Source organism: Panthera tigris, chromosome B4 (genome assembly GCF_018350195.1).
Source record: "Panthera tigris isolate Pti1 chromosome B4, P.tigris_Pti1_mat1.1, whole genome shotgun sequence".
NCBI lineage: Eukaryota > Metazoa > Chordata > Mammalia > Carnivora > Felidae > Panthera > Panthera tigris.
The window spans coordinates 65,818,402-65,832,947 of NC_056666.1; the positions used below are offsets into that span (position 1 = coordinate 65,818,402).

Sequence of the window (14,546 nt, forward strand, 5' to 3'; positions counted from 1 at the left end):
CTCAAAAGAAAATAAACATTAAAAAAAGTAGAAAAACTCATCCTAAAATTTATATGAAACCTCAAGTGACCCCAAATAGCCAAAGCAATTTCAAAGAACAAACCTGGAAGACTCACATTTCCCAATTTCAAAACATATTACAAAACCAGAGTAATCAAAACAGTATGGTACCAGCACAAAGACAGACAAATAGACCTATGAAAAAGAACAGAGAGCCTTTTCTTGATTTTCATGTTGCCCCTACATCTTTCAGTCAGAAAAGGCAGGTCAGGTCTTTCCCATGGAGTCCTTTGACCTCCCCACGTGCATTAGCTGTATCTCTCTCATATTCTGTTCTGCCTTTAGCTTTTAATTTTAATTTTTATTTATATTTTTGCTTTTTTTCCTGTTTTTAAAGGCTCATGTGATTAATTTGACTCTAGTTAGATAATTCATGATAATCTCTGTATCTTGAAGTCAGGGGAATAGTAATTTTAATTATGTCTGCAAAGTTCCTCTTGCCACATAAGTAACATGACCATTGGTGTGACGCTAGACAGCAAAGGTCATGGGCCAAAATTCTCCCTTCCACATCACACCTACCTTAAGACCCCAGAATTTCATTCCTAGGCATATAGTAAGAAGACATCCAATATTTTTTATATGCAAATAATTTTATATTTTATATCCAATGAGGAGATATATAATAGTTTTTATTATAGCACTGTTTATACAGAAAAAAAAAACTGGAAGCTATAAAGGCCCACCAACTTAATATTAGGTAAATCTGTTTATAATTCATAAAACTGATACAGTAATAAAATAAATGAGTAAAGTATAACTTCACACATCCACACATCACACATTACATATATGGCTATCACAAACAATTTTGAGCAACAAATCAAGTCACAGGAAAATATATGCAGTAGAATTTCAGTCATAGACGTTGAAAACATGAAAAATGAAACATCACACTTAATAACATTATGAAGGAGCTACTATCAAGCTTAATATTTTTTCTGAAAATTAATTTGCTTATGCTGAGCTGAAGGCAGTAAGTCACATCACTAAAGAGGTATGCCTTCAGTAATCTACAATGCTTCCTGCCTTAAAATATCTCCTTCATCAGCCTTTCTCAATATTGAAAATTTTTAGGATCTCAGATTCATCTTTAGGCTATCTACCTGGTAAACACTTCATTTTTCAAAGCCCAACTCAAATGCTGCTTCTCTGACTCTCATAACTAGAGTTCATTCATCCACCCTCTCTACCTTGTAGAAACTCCTGCTGTCTTACAAGACCTGGACATAGGCATCGCATTTGAGAGTTCCACAAAGCTAACTTCACATCCCCGGTACATCAATTAATGACTGTGACCTTGAACAAGTTGTGTAATCTTCTTGAAACTCAGTATCCTCATCTGAGGACTAATAATTCAGTTTTAATATCAAATGTGTATAAACAGCACACAGCAAGTATTCCATACATTATAGTTATTATCATGTGCTTACATGTATTATTCACAAAAGCAGGCAGCTCCAGAAGGGGAAGGGTTGTGCATCGCCGTCTCTGCCTGTCTACATCTAAAGACATCTGATATTGACATTCTCTAAGCATTTGTTGAATTGCATTACATTTGATTTAAGAGAGTGATTTCAGAAGTCCCCAGAGAAATAATGTAACTCAATATGGATGTACAAGAAAACTAACAAATTAAGCCAGTAGCATGACTTCTGTTCAAACTTAGTACTAATTCGGTGATTATACTAGCTCAATCATGAGTGGGCCAGATAATAACAGGATGAAGTATATTCACTGACTGAAGGCAGGAAAAGGGAAGAGGTGATAAAATATGAAAAAACAGTTCCTGATATAGAATGTTAGGCAGCTAAAGAAGCAGAATGGGAATTCTAAGTGTTTCACCTGTGTAGGTAATGGCATTAAGAGATAATCTTCAGTACAAAATTTGCCAACTTAACATATGGACTAGTCTTAACTGCAGTAATAAATCCCCAATTGGAGGCAGTTGGAGAAAGGACCTAGACTCTAATAAGAGCTAGTTCTTAACTGGATAAAGGATAATCCAACACCTTTCCATGCTAAGCCGATCTATTTGAACTGGGACAAAAACAACTCAAACTGAATGAACTCTTTTCAAAAAAATTGAATGAAAAAAGTTAATGTAGTACCTAGTGGCACAATGAGTTATTTATGTAATATTACACTAAAATTTGGCAACACATAAATTATTCACATATGAGAGCTCTGTTACACTTGAATTGTGAGGGAGAAGTGACGTAGAGTTTAGGGAGAAGTATTATGCAAAGAACTAACTGACACTTGCCCTGTAGTGAAATGCAAAACATGTGATGCAGAAATAAACAATAAAGGATGAAGAACATTATAACTGAACAAAGATTCAGGTACTACACTAACAATGGGCACCAATCCTAGTCTGGTAGAGACCAGAAAGATTTCAGAGAAGGTGACAGGAGCTGTGTCTAACAAGGTGGGTGCAAACTGGCAAGTGGGGCAAAGTGCATAAATGCCTTCCGGACACGAGGATCAGACACAGTGATGTAAGAATATGATCCAATGAAGGACATTCAAGTCGCTCAGAGGATAACGTGTGTTTAGGAATATTAGAGTACACTGGTGGGTGTCAAGTGCCATTGCAGATTGAGTTTTCTACCCAACAGGGTATGGGGAAGAGCTGAAGAAGGAGCTGAATTCTACGTCTGACTCTAAAAAGACCAGTACGAGCTACTGCATGCAGAGGAAACTGGTGCGGACTGTAATTACAGACATCAAGGCTGGTCAGGAAGAGCTGTACAACTAAGTAAGAGGGGTTGCTGCAAAAGAGTAGGGGAAGTGAAGATGGACAGCTTGGCTGCTGAGCAAGGAAGGAGAGAGGGATAAAGGGCATAAAACGACTCCCACCTACCTTGCTTAGAAACTGCCTAGCAGTGCCATCACAGAGAAAGGACACAGCAGGAGGAATTTTGATGGTATAAATGACAAATTCACCTTTGGGGCATATTCAATTTGACATTTCTTTGAGACATCTATGTTTGGTAGGCAGCTATATACATGCATCTGGAGCCAACAAAAGAAATATGATTGATATAAGATGTGATATCATTGTGATATAGGTGACAGCTGAAATCAGAGACATATAAGACATCATCCAGAGTAACATATCCTGTAGGGTGTAGGTGTTAAACTTTGTTAAGTGACAGACACATTTGAGACTCTAATAAGAGCCAGAGACATTTTCAGGAGAAAAATGTCACTCAGCATTTTGTGCACAATTTCAGGTCATTGTTTGGCCCATGATGCAGGTAAGAGGACTATCCAGGGAGCCATGAGGGAACCAGTGAAAGACGGTGTCATGAAAGCACAGGGAGAGGAGTTTCAAGAAAGAACTGATCAACAGCAACAAGCACCACAGAGAGGCCAGGTAAGATGAGAACTGCAAGCATCTATGGATATGGCACACAGGAGGTAGCTGAGCCCCCAAGCAAGACATTTAAGTGGAATCATGAAAAGTGGGTTGACGAGGTAGTGGCAGTGGAGCGGTGGAGCAGCTGTGCAAGAAGTCTTTGAAGATTATTTGCTGTGATGGGAAGAACGGAGGCAGAGCCACAGCGTAAGGTAGAGGCAGAGTTATGTGTCTGGAGGATGGCAGGGCGGAAGCAAAGTCTCTAGGGATGTCTGTGTGGAGTGCAATCCAGGGCTTAGAAGAAGGCAGTTGTTCAGGTGGAGAAAAGTAATATATGCTCAACTAAACCAGGAGGGGAGGAGGTAAACTAAATCTCCCCTGTAGTGTGCCAAAAATGGGAGAACGATTAAGGGGTCACACCTGAGTTTTAAAAAGCACCTCAGCTCCTGGCTTCCTTCCTCTCCAAATTTTGGGTGAGCATTTGACTTATCTAAGCCTCATTTGTTCATCTGCAAACTATGACTAATAATCTCTGGTTTGCTAGGTTGAGGAAAGATTAAATGGTACAATATATGGAAAGCTCTTGGTGCAGGGTGTTAGAGTGTTAAATAACAGATGCAGCAACTAATAGTATTTATGATATTATTTTCTCTGAAAGTAAAAAGGTAAAGTTGTAAAAGCAAAAGGCTAGGAGTGAGGAGAAGAAAGGTTATGTGACAGAGGGCTTGAAGAAAATTTGTAGCCTTTTGGAAAAGCTGCTGAGAAGAAAGGAAAAATGTACCCACAAGAATGACAGAGCATAGAAGGTTGAAGCTGGGCTGGAGATCAGGATTCAGTGGTATCACCGGACCATTTGATTCTGGACTGTGACACTGAGGTGCTCAGATCACACAAGTGTAGATACAGAGAAGGTAAATAGCTGGGGATGATGACATAAGAGACCAAATGTTTCTTGTTAAACAAAGAAAAAATCAAAGCCACATAAATAGCTCAGTAATTGAAAACTAACACTGATGTTCAAGCAAAAAGAAACATACTTTTCGTATATTAGTTTTCTTTTGAAATCTAATTACAGGAAGAAATGATGTCATTTCCAAAGGCAAAACTAAAGATGCATGCAAGTAGTTTTTCAAAACGAATGAATATTTTAATTTAAATCTCATACATTTATCTTTCCAGGCAATACATTTTGTCTCTAAAAATTATGAAGACATTGTTTCTAAGATTTTACTCTATCAGTTATCACAAAAGAAAATATATGACGTTCACTGTTAAAATATGTTAAATGCCAGAAAACGGCAATAGCAAATTTTGTTGAAATTTTTAAACACTGTGCTCAAGAAATCCATCTGCTCCCCTGTAATTGTTAAAATTACAATTAAATTAGGGGCGCCTGGGTGGCTCAGTCAGTTGAGCGGCCGACTTCGGCTCAGGTCATGTTCTCATGGTTCGTGGTTCGAGCCCCGCGTCGGGCTCTGTGCTGACAGCTCAGAGCCTGGAGCCTCCTTCGGATTCTGTGTCTCCCTCTCTCTGGCCCTCCCCGCTCATGCTCTGTCTCACTCTCTCTCTCAAAAATAAACATTAAAAAAATTTTTTTTAATAAAAAAATAAAATAAAATAAAATTACAATTAAATTAAATGTGGTCTTCTTTTATGGTCAGAATGTAAATGCTGACATTAAAAGAAAGGCAAGGCAGTTATTATCACAGTACAGAATTATGAGGAATACACAATCGGTGATTTGAGACACAGCTTTGCAGTAATAAAAACAAAGTAAACTGTTCATAATCTCTGGAGATGAAAATTTTCTTTAAAAGTAACTATTGACAAGAATGATGTGATCCTAGCTCTTAAATACCACATATGCCAAAAATTTTTAAGAAATTATTTCAGCTGGGATAAACTAGATCTGTCCATCTACGTACAGAAATATTAGGTTACTAATATTATTGCAAGTACCCTTTACATTTGTGATGTAGTAAAATGCATAGGTAGCAACATTATTATAATCTAAAAATTCTATTCCAAGCTCTGAAGTGCAAAGTTATAATGCGCAGGAGAGACATTTTGTGTTCTTAACAAAAAAGAGAAAAACATATAAATTTGATTCTTATTCTGGAAAATATAGTTGAATAAACATTTACCAAATCTTACCATTTACAAGGCACAACAACAGGTCTCTACAACGCAGAGGATATAATGGTTTCTTTTTAAGTCTTTTCACAATTGTTAAAAGAAAAAAAGGATGGAGGAAAGGCATTCAGCAGCTTGATTGAATTTTAGGAGGTTGTTCAGGGGCTTTGCTCCATCATGCTGTGGAACCCACATGTGTCATGGTGAACAGAAGAATTAATAAGAACAGAACAGGAACATCTACTGTGTATTCCTTTGATTATTGTTTAAGTAGACCTGTTTAGGAAAGGACAACAGGGAACTTAAAACAAACAAAAATAGTATGAAAGGGAGAAGGTAAAAACCTTTATTAAAATGTTGGGAGAAGCCAACAATTCAGTTAGCTAGAAGTGGTATATTTATACTAAAAAAAAAAAAAAACCAACACAATACGTTTATGCAAATGACTAAAAATATATGTTGGAATCTAGATGTATTTGGAAATGTCAGTTTACTAAATTGCCCTCCATGTTTAGAGTCTTTCATCGGAATTAACTCAAATTGGGAAACAGTTGAGATTCAATTGGTCTGTCTCCATGATTACTGGCTCTAACCAATACTGGTATCAAAGCAGACAGTGAGTTGCAAAGATTACTGAGATTTTTCACTTACTAGAATACATTCTCAGAGCAGCCTACTGCATTGTGAGAATCTGCCTGTACCTAAAATGGCACTGTGGCCCAATCAAGGATAATTACTCACAAAGGCCTTCAACAAAAATAATATAAATAAAACCCCTGACAATATGTTTAATTTCTCTTCCCTGAACACTGAAAGAGAAGAAAGCAGCAGAAAGCTCGTTGCTTTTAGAAATGGAAGCACATCATCCTGCATTACCAAATGGAAGAAATGACCAGGAAGAATGAGTACGTGGTGCTATGTACTTGTCAACACACTGAATTCAGAATGATGATTTTCTAAAAGATCAGGAAAAAACATCACACACTTATTTACCTCTTTCCAAAACTAAATATGGATTTATTTTTAAAATTCCTTCCAATAGTCTTCCTATTTAGACTGTGTTGGCTCTGAGAAAATTTAATGTTACCCCTAGAGAAGGGTTCTGTCACCCTAGTTGACCACAGAGAGCAGGTGCAGTAACCCTAGAATGAGAATAGCTGGCACAGGAAAGCCACTCTTCTCCTCACTTACAGGGCTATTGCTGTTCTCTTAATCATCCTAGGGAACAGAAGAGTACAGCACATCCTCTATGGAAACCTGGTATAGCCCACAGAAGCTAAGTCTTCATGACTCAAGACAGAAGCAAGAAACAAACCGCTCTGGAGATGACCTCGGGAATTTTTACCTCAGGAATTTTTGTTTTTACTCTGGACTGTGCTGGCATAAGAGTTGTGTGGGTAAGACATCGTGCAAAGGAACCTCATCCTTGAAATGACCTAAGCCAAGATGGGTATCTTTAAAGCTCGTCTTATCATTCAGAGACATTCTTGACTTTTAAGTAAATACTTTTTCATTACTAAAATGAAATATAATTAAAAAAATCAATTTCCTTCAGAGCCATATATAAATATATTCATTTGTTGAAGGCATTATAATGCGGTAGTTAAGCACATGGGTCACAAGCCAGACAACTTCTATTTGAAGCGCGGTTTCTCCAGAATCCTTGTCTCAGTTTCTTTCTCTAATGAATGGGGATGATTATAATACCTATCTACCTCACAATGGTGCAGTAAGGGTTACAGAACTTTTAAGTGCAAAGCAGGTAGTATATTGACTGACACCTTATAAGAATTCAATCAAGTTAGCCACTGGTATTATTTTTTTAAAAATTCACTGCTCTCTTTCAATTGCTTTGAAGACAAAAACCAGTTGGGTATAAATACAGGAGCAGAGACAATCCCCAAATGTTAGTTCCAAACATCCATCTCATCAGTGGGCTAGAGCTCAGACCAAGATTCTTATTCTAAGGTTGGCCCATAAAGGTCTTTCTTTACAACTAGTTTGCTTAACTATAAAACTAATATTCCCTGGGCTACATCTTGAATCCCAGAATAAGCAAATTATGCCATAACCTAAGAGGGAAGAAAGAAGAAAGAAACAATGAATTTCATTGTAGAGGAACCTATAATTTCTCTGAAAGATTTTATCCCAACATAATCTCTAAACATTGTCTATACTAAGGGTAACCCTTTAGAAACTTGTCTGATACTAAAACTAAGTGAAATGAGGAATGTTTATTCAACAAGTAGGTTTATTCAACAAGAAGGTACTATTTAGTTTAGAAGCCATCTTCCAAATAACACAGATCACATCTTATCAGTTCTTTCCTTCAGCTTTATCAGTTTTTAATCCAACTCAATGAGGTTAGACAAATATAAACAAACAAAAAAGAATGTTGCAAATGTTTACACCTTGCAATACAAGGATAGAATGACTCATCTCTTCCTAAAACACTGATCAACTGTGAAAAGCCCAGACATGGATGATCTTCCCCTTGTCAGAAAATGATACATCCATCCATTTAGTTACTTGTGCAAGAAATCTGTAAGCCTTCCTTGAAATCCTTTTCAATCAAGACTATCAGCCTATCATCAATCCTTGTGAAATGAATATTAAAAACATATTTTGATCGGCTTATTTCTCATCTTCTTAGTCCAAATTACTGTCTACTCTGAACTAGATTATTTCAACAGTAATTAACTTAGTAATTGTTCCTGTTAACTACCCATAACCATTCTGCACACAGAAGTGAAAGAACCTCTCTGAACAAAAATCATGATTTTTCCCACTGTATTTATGATAAAAATTCAATTACTAAAAATGACCTATATCTTCTGGTCTAAGTCAGTACTGCAATTTTCATAGGGTTTATATCAATATGTAATTATATTTATTTGTATGACTATTCATTTAATGAATAGGTGATTATCTCCATGAGGACAGGAACAACTGTGTTTTCATAATTGTATGCTTAGTACCTAACAGTTCCTGGTCCGTTATATATTCTCAGTAAAGATGTGTTGAATAAATGAATTAAGAGAAGAAAAAAAAAAAAGAATCCTTAGAACCTCTACCAAACTGAGGTGGTATCTGATAGAAAAGTAAACAAATCCAGTCAATAAATACAGTCTAAATAATAAGCACTTAGATAAAATAATTTGCCTTTTATTTTCTTTCTCAATTTTGGATGCCTAAAGGAGTTACTTGTACATAAGCTTCATAAGAACAGGGAAATAACATCCAAATCAGAAAAGCAGATCAACCATTCTAGGGCTTGCCTTTGATGATGATATTAAGGACTATTTTCAGAAAAATGTATTTATCTTATCCATATCTTTCATGACTGGCCATATTCTTTGCAAGCCTATCTAATCAGAACAGTTTCTAATTTATATGCCTTTACCAAGAACAACTGGAATTTCTGCATAGAGCAGAGAAGTGTGGGGGCTTACAGCTGTATACAGTCACTCTTTCAGGTTAAATAAATACATCTCTGCGGATTTTTCCAGAGCATGAGCTCAGATCCACAAATGAATGTTAAAAAAGTGGGCCAGTTGAACATTTACTAAGTTTCTGTTATATGGAAGACTCATAATCTGGTGCAAGATACATAAGGAAATGTACTAAAATTCTCTCTACTTTTAGTCTTTAGAGAACACACAATTTTTCATATAGACTCTCCCAAAGGTAGATAAATGCTTATGCTAGATCAGTGAAGCACCTAACATCTCTCTAAGATGCAATCAGTGGTTCAACTTTTAATGTGTTGGAATCATATGAAAATTATAAATATGTACACACATCAATGTGATCTTTGCAAATAAGAGAAAAATAATTTAATTGATATTGTCCTTTAGATTATATTTTGCAATTACATATGAACCTGGGCAATGGTCTAAAAATCCAGGGCATTTCCAGAAAAAAAACCAAAAAACAAAAACCCACTATCTTATAAAACCCAAACTAATGACAAGCAGAAACTGAGAACAGACAAAATAATGTTTAATATTTATATTTGGTCAACACTTAACAATTTATATATATGTAATATACTTTGGCTCAAAATTGTCCTTTATCTAATCTTACTGAATTCCTAGCTAAATGCTTCTCTAAGGAAACAAATACTGGAAGACAAAAAGACTGAAAGGCAGGAAGGAAAAAAGGAAAGGAAGGAAAGAAGAGAGGGAAGGAGAGATGGAAAGCTGAGCTTATTAGGTGATTGCATTTAAGGTCTTTCCTAAAAGACGTTAGCTATATTTAATAACAACATTAATAATAGCTGCAATTGGGGTGTTTATTAAATTCCAGTGTCCTCCATGACAAAAATAAATTATGATCCCAGATTTGACTGCCCCCAAAGCCCATGTCCTATCAACTCTGTTACAGCGGCTACTTATTTATCTCTAAGACTAAAGTTTCCATACTACAAATGTAACCCACAGGTATGGAAATTTAATATAGATGTACAAATTTTGTAATGTAACATGTGAGTTAGTACCAGGCATGGTACTAAAAACATCATATTCTGATTTCCAGCCCAGTGCTCTTTCCAATAAGAAACAAAAATAAATAAAAATAAATTAAAAAACAGGGAGTATAACAATATCAATCTACTCTGCAAGGAAGTTACTAAAGTCAAGATGACTTTGAAGGTCAAAATTTCCCCCAAAGCTGACTATATTTTCACATACAAAATGTTGCACAATAAAGACAAGCTCTGCTTCATCGTTAAGTTTGGATGTTTCTCACCTTCAAGACTAATCATTCTCCCATTCTTCCTCCTCCTATTCCTCTCACACTGACTTCATCTACATACACCCACAGCTACAAAATAGCTTTCAGAATCAGGCCACATTTGAACCAGATCTTTAAGGCAAGCCTTTAAGGCTCTTGCCTCAAGTCCCTCCCAAGCCCTCTACTTCTACATTATTCCCCAGCTTCCCTTCTGCTCTGTTCCTCTCTATCCACATTTCTCCTGTTGAACTTCAGCACCCAATGTGCTCTGTCCTTAAACCCTTTATCAGAGTTGGTATCCCAGTGTCCATCCATCAGCTGCAAGCTGGTCTTCCAATTATCACCTGCTTTTGAGCCCCTGTCCCTGTACTCCTCTCACTGTACTGTTCCCTAATCACTCTTAGATCCCTCTCTTTATCCTTTACCCACTCCTGATTGCCTAGATCACAAGCTGCTACAGCCACCCTACAAAGAACATAATCTTTTCCCTTAGCCAAAACAGTTGCCGGTTCAATTACCCATGGAGTTCCCCCTCCTCTCCAGGGTAAGAATCTTCCTTCTAATCACAACCAGTCCCTGCCTCCTTACTCCATCCTTTTATACAGAACCAGACATGCCTGGATGAGCGTAACAGGAACAAACAGGTCTATTACTTGATGAATATAATAAATGCTTTCCTCCCAGAGAAGAGAATGGCAATCTTTCTTAAACTGGTGCTGATTCTAGCATTTTGGAAGGCTTTGCCAAATCCATCACTGAGCTCCCTAAAGATAGAAGAAGTAAAACTCTCTGACAGCATCACGCAGAAAATTGGATACAATCTCACAGCATGAGAAAACACACTGCTGAGTGTGTATAATGGTAAATAATAATGGGACGATCTAAAGCGAGGAGCCAATGAGTCATAGGAAGACACAGTAAGTGCTGCAGACAAATTAAGTAGCACAAGAGTCATTTTAGGAGGGCTCAGGGAAAAGACCAAAATGTTAGATGGAATTAAGCTTTGAGAAATGTGTTTGCTCAAAACTTGAATCCAAATTTGCTCAAAACTTGAATTCAACAGAACAGATTATTGGAAATTGTGAAAATCGTGAGCTGCTATTAAAAAGTAAATTAAAAATTCTTGAACATCAATTTCAAAAAAAATTAACCTAAGTTCCTACAAAATATTAAAAAATAATTTTTTTAAAGTTTATTTACCTTAAGAGAGAGACAGGAAAAGTAGGGGAGGGGCAGAGAGAGGGAGAGAGAGAATCCTAAGCAGGCTCGATGCTGTCAGTGCTGAGCCTTATGTAGGCTTGATACCACGAACTGTGAGATCATGACCTGAGGTGAAACCAAAAGCCAGACGCTTAACTGACTGAGCCACCCAGGCGCTCCTTAAAAATTAATTCTTATTCTCATAAAGAAGAGAATCTCACAATAAAAGTGACAACAATAACTGAAGCACAGAAAATAAGAAGTGATTTTAAGTTCACATTCTGGGGGTGCCTGGGTGGCTCGGTCGGCTAAGCGTCTGACTTCGGCTCAGGTCATGACCTTATGGTTTGTGGGTTCAAGCCCTGTATCAGGCTCTGTGCTGACAGCCTGGCCTGGAGCCTGCTTCGGATTCTGTGTCTCCCTCTCTCTCTGTCCCTCCCCTGCTCATACTTTGTCTCTCTCTTTGTCTTTCAAAAAATAAAAATAAACTTCAAAAATAAATAAACATTAAATTCACATTCTGTATTTAATAGAGCATGAGGCTATACACTAGAAATCCATGTTTCCTTTGAAATAAATATAACTTAGTTTTCAAAGGCTTGGTGAGTAACAAACAATTTAAAGCTCTAGTATATCTGCTTTAAATCTCCAAATTTTATAGTTATCATCATTTGTAAAAGCCCAACACTGAGGAGATATTATAACACAAGCGCAATTCAAAAGCCAAAAGAAATTATTTTTCATGCCTTAACAGAAAATAATTTAAACTAGACCATTTAAAGGGAAGGCTTTAAAGGGAAGAAAACGATAGAATCTTTGGAGTAACTTAGAATTTAAAAGGAAAACTAACTGGAAAATAAATCTCTCATCTAAAACAAATTGGTGAATAAGCCCTAAATCACTTGGATAATGCTATTTAAGATAAATAACATTTGAGACACAGGGAGACTTTCTAAATTCAGGATGAGTCAATTTTGTTAATCGCAGGTGGATAATCTGCCTCCGGAGGTGTCCTGTGCTACAGTTCCAAAGCCTATACCCTTCCAGACAGGGAAAATCCTCCAACTCCCTAACAAGATACGCAAAAGTAATGGCTACAACAGGAGAGTATACAAATTCTATTTTTATCTCCAGCCACGATGAATCAACCATGGAAAAACAATGGGATGTTTAGTGACCATTTTACAATGTTATCTTTGACTGGATAGCTAAGCCCTGACCAGGGCAGGTTCACTCCATGGGGGTGGGGGTGGGGGTGAGGGCAGGGCAGGAGGAGACAGAGGGGACTGTGAGCAACGGATGTAAGAGTGTAAAGATGTCAGATACGTATTATTTCCCAATGCAAAGTTTATTGTTTCTGCCATGCTTTAAGATATTCCACTATGTTTATGTATTATGTGATAAAACATGGTATCCTCCTTTAGAAGTTATGGTTGTCATTGAGTTTCCTGTGAGAAAACACTTCCCTGACCTTACATCATCTCCAGTATTCTCCCTGGCTCTACCCTTTCTTCCAAAACCATTCTCTCCTCCACTGAAGTATCACATACCTTCCAACCTTCCCATCTCTCCATTCGATCGATTTGAAAAACCACGTACAGGAAAAAAAAATACATGGCAGTGACTAAAGGTGATCAGGGATGAGGGTGGAATCTGAAAGCATCCATCTAGTGGACCTGCTAATTTTAAGGGCTACTTCGACATTATGGGCAGATAAAACTTCCATGAAAATAACATTTCACTCTCTTCCTCAACCCAACTACACTTTTAAACAAAAAGGATAAATGATTTTCATTGCTTTTCATTTGATGTTGAGGTAAAGGAGTAAATTGCCATTTGAACAGAAGATGCATCTTCTCTCAGTAACCCTTTTCTTAATACTTATTTGCCTGAGAAGACTGCCTAGTAAGGTCCAAGGTTGAATAAAAGATTAGTTACATACACTTTACAACATTGAATGAATTCTACCTTGGTCAGTAAGATAGGTATAATATCAACACTTTCGATAAACTTGTCTAAATTACAAAATACCCTATAGATGAAGCAAAGCAGGTGGTTACAATGGCTTCGTGTTGCCTGAACAGGTTTCCAAGGCTTTGTCTCACTTATGCTACTCCAACCTCAGCAGGAGCTAGGAAAAATCTAAAGGGCATCTCATCTTTTCTGATTACATAAGATAATCATGATGCAACTGCCAGAAAATACTCTCAACATTTGCATAATCATTACTCTAGACATCTTCACCCCTTAGCCTAATTGTATTTTTGTTGGTCTTGTCTAATGGAAATTGTCGAATGACCTGAACAAGGGCCACATTTCACACTATATTCTATTCACCACATGCCCCAACCAATAAAATATCAACTTTTTAACATGTTTCAAGACCAACATAAAAATAATTTTCTATTGGGAAGAATTTTAAGTAATTTAATAGTCTTATGAAAGTAGAGTTATATTTTCCTTTTATGGAGAAAATAACACCAGATAAAAATAACCAGTAAAATGATCAATTTAAAAATATGAGTGCAAGTCCTATAAAAATCTCTATTCTGTTACACTGAAATAAAAATTCTCTATTTTAATTGCTTTTGTTTTCTCTCAAAGAATATTAAAGGCACCTCTGAGGTAGCATTGTGTATGTTATTGATTCATTTTTCAGTAAAAAGGGTGATTCAGTGACCTTCCAAGAATTTTCATGGGCCTAAATCATTAGACTCAACAATACAGTAACAATTATATATGCTTAATAAAATTATCTGCATTTGTCTTACAGATTACTTTTTACTGACATATTAAAGTGAGCATAAACATATCTGAATTATAAGCTTACAAATCCTACAAAGATAAAAAAAATTATACATGAAAGAATGTTAAAAAAGATAGTTGATATGCAAAAGTCTTCAAACTGGCACTAAGTAATAAGTTAATAAGTGAGAAGTGAGAATTCATAGATTTCTTATTAACCTGAAAAGAATACACTAAACATAAAGTTCAATTTTATACAGATACTGTGAGAATGATGCCCTTGGACATTTAAGTATTTGGATGTCAAAGG

At 36.4% G+C, this 14,546-nt stretch overlaps 1 protein-coding gene and 1 long non-coding RNA gene across 3 annotated transcripts in view; one reads left to right on the plus strand and one right to left on the minus strand.

Moving 5' to 3' along the window:
• Nucleotides 1-14,546, minus strand: part of CPNE8 (copine 8) — a 226,106-nt gene that overhangs the window by 130,266 nt on the left and 81,294 nt on the right. The gene's annotated exons all lie outside the window — the stretch shown is intronic.
• Nucleotides 2,652-7,032, plus strand: LOC122240330. 2 transcript variants are annotated; one of them, XR_006219887.1, is made up of 3 exons: nucleotides 2,652-2,821; nucleotides 3,324-3,442; nucleotides 6,780-7,032. It is a non-coding gene; the product is annotated as an uncharacterized LOC122240330 (long non-coding RNA). The 2 variants fall into 2 exon arrangements; XR_006219888.1 differs by having other exon boundaries at nucleotides 2,652-2,767; nucleotides 3,300-3,442.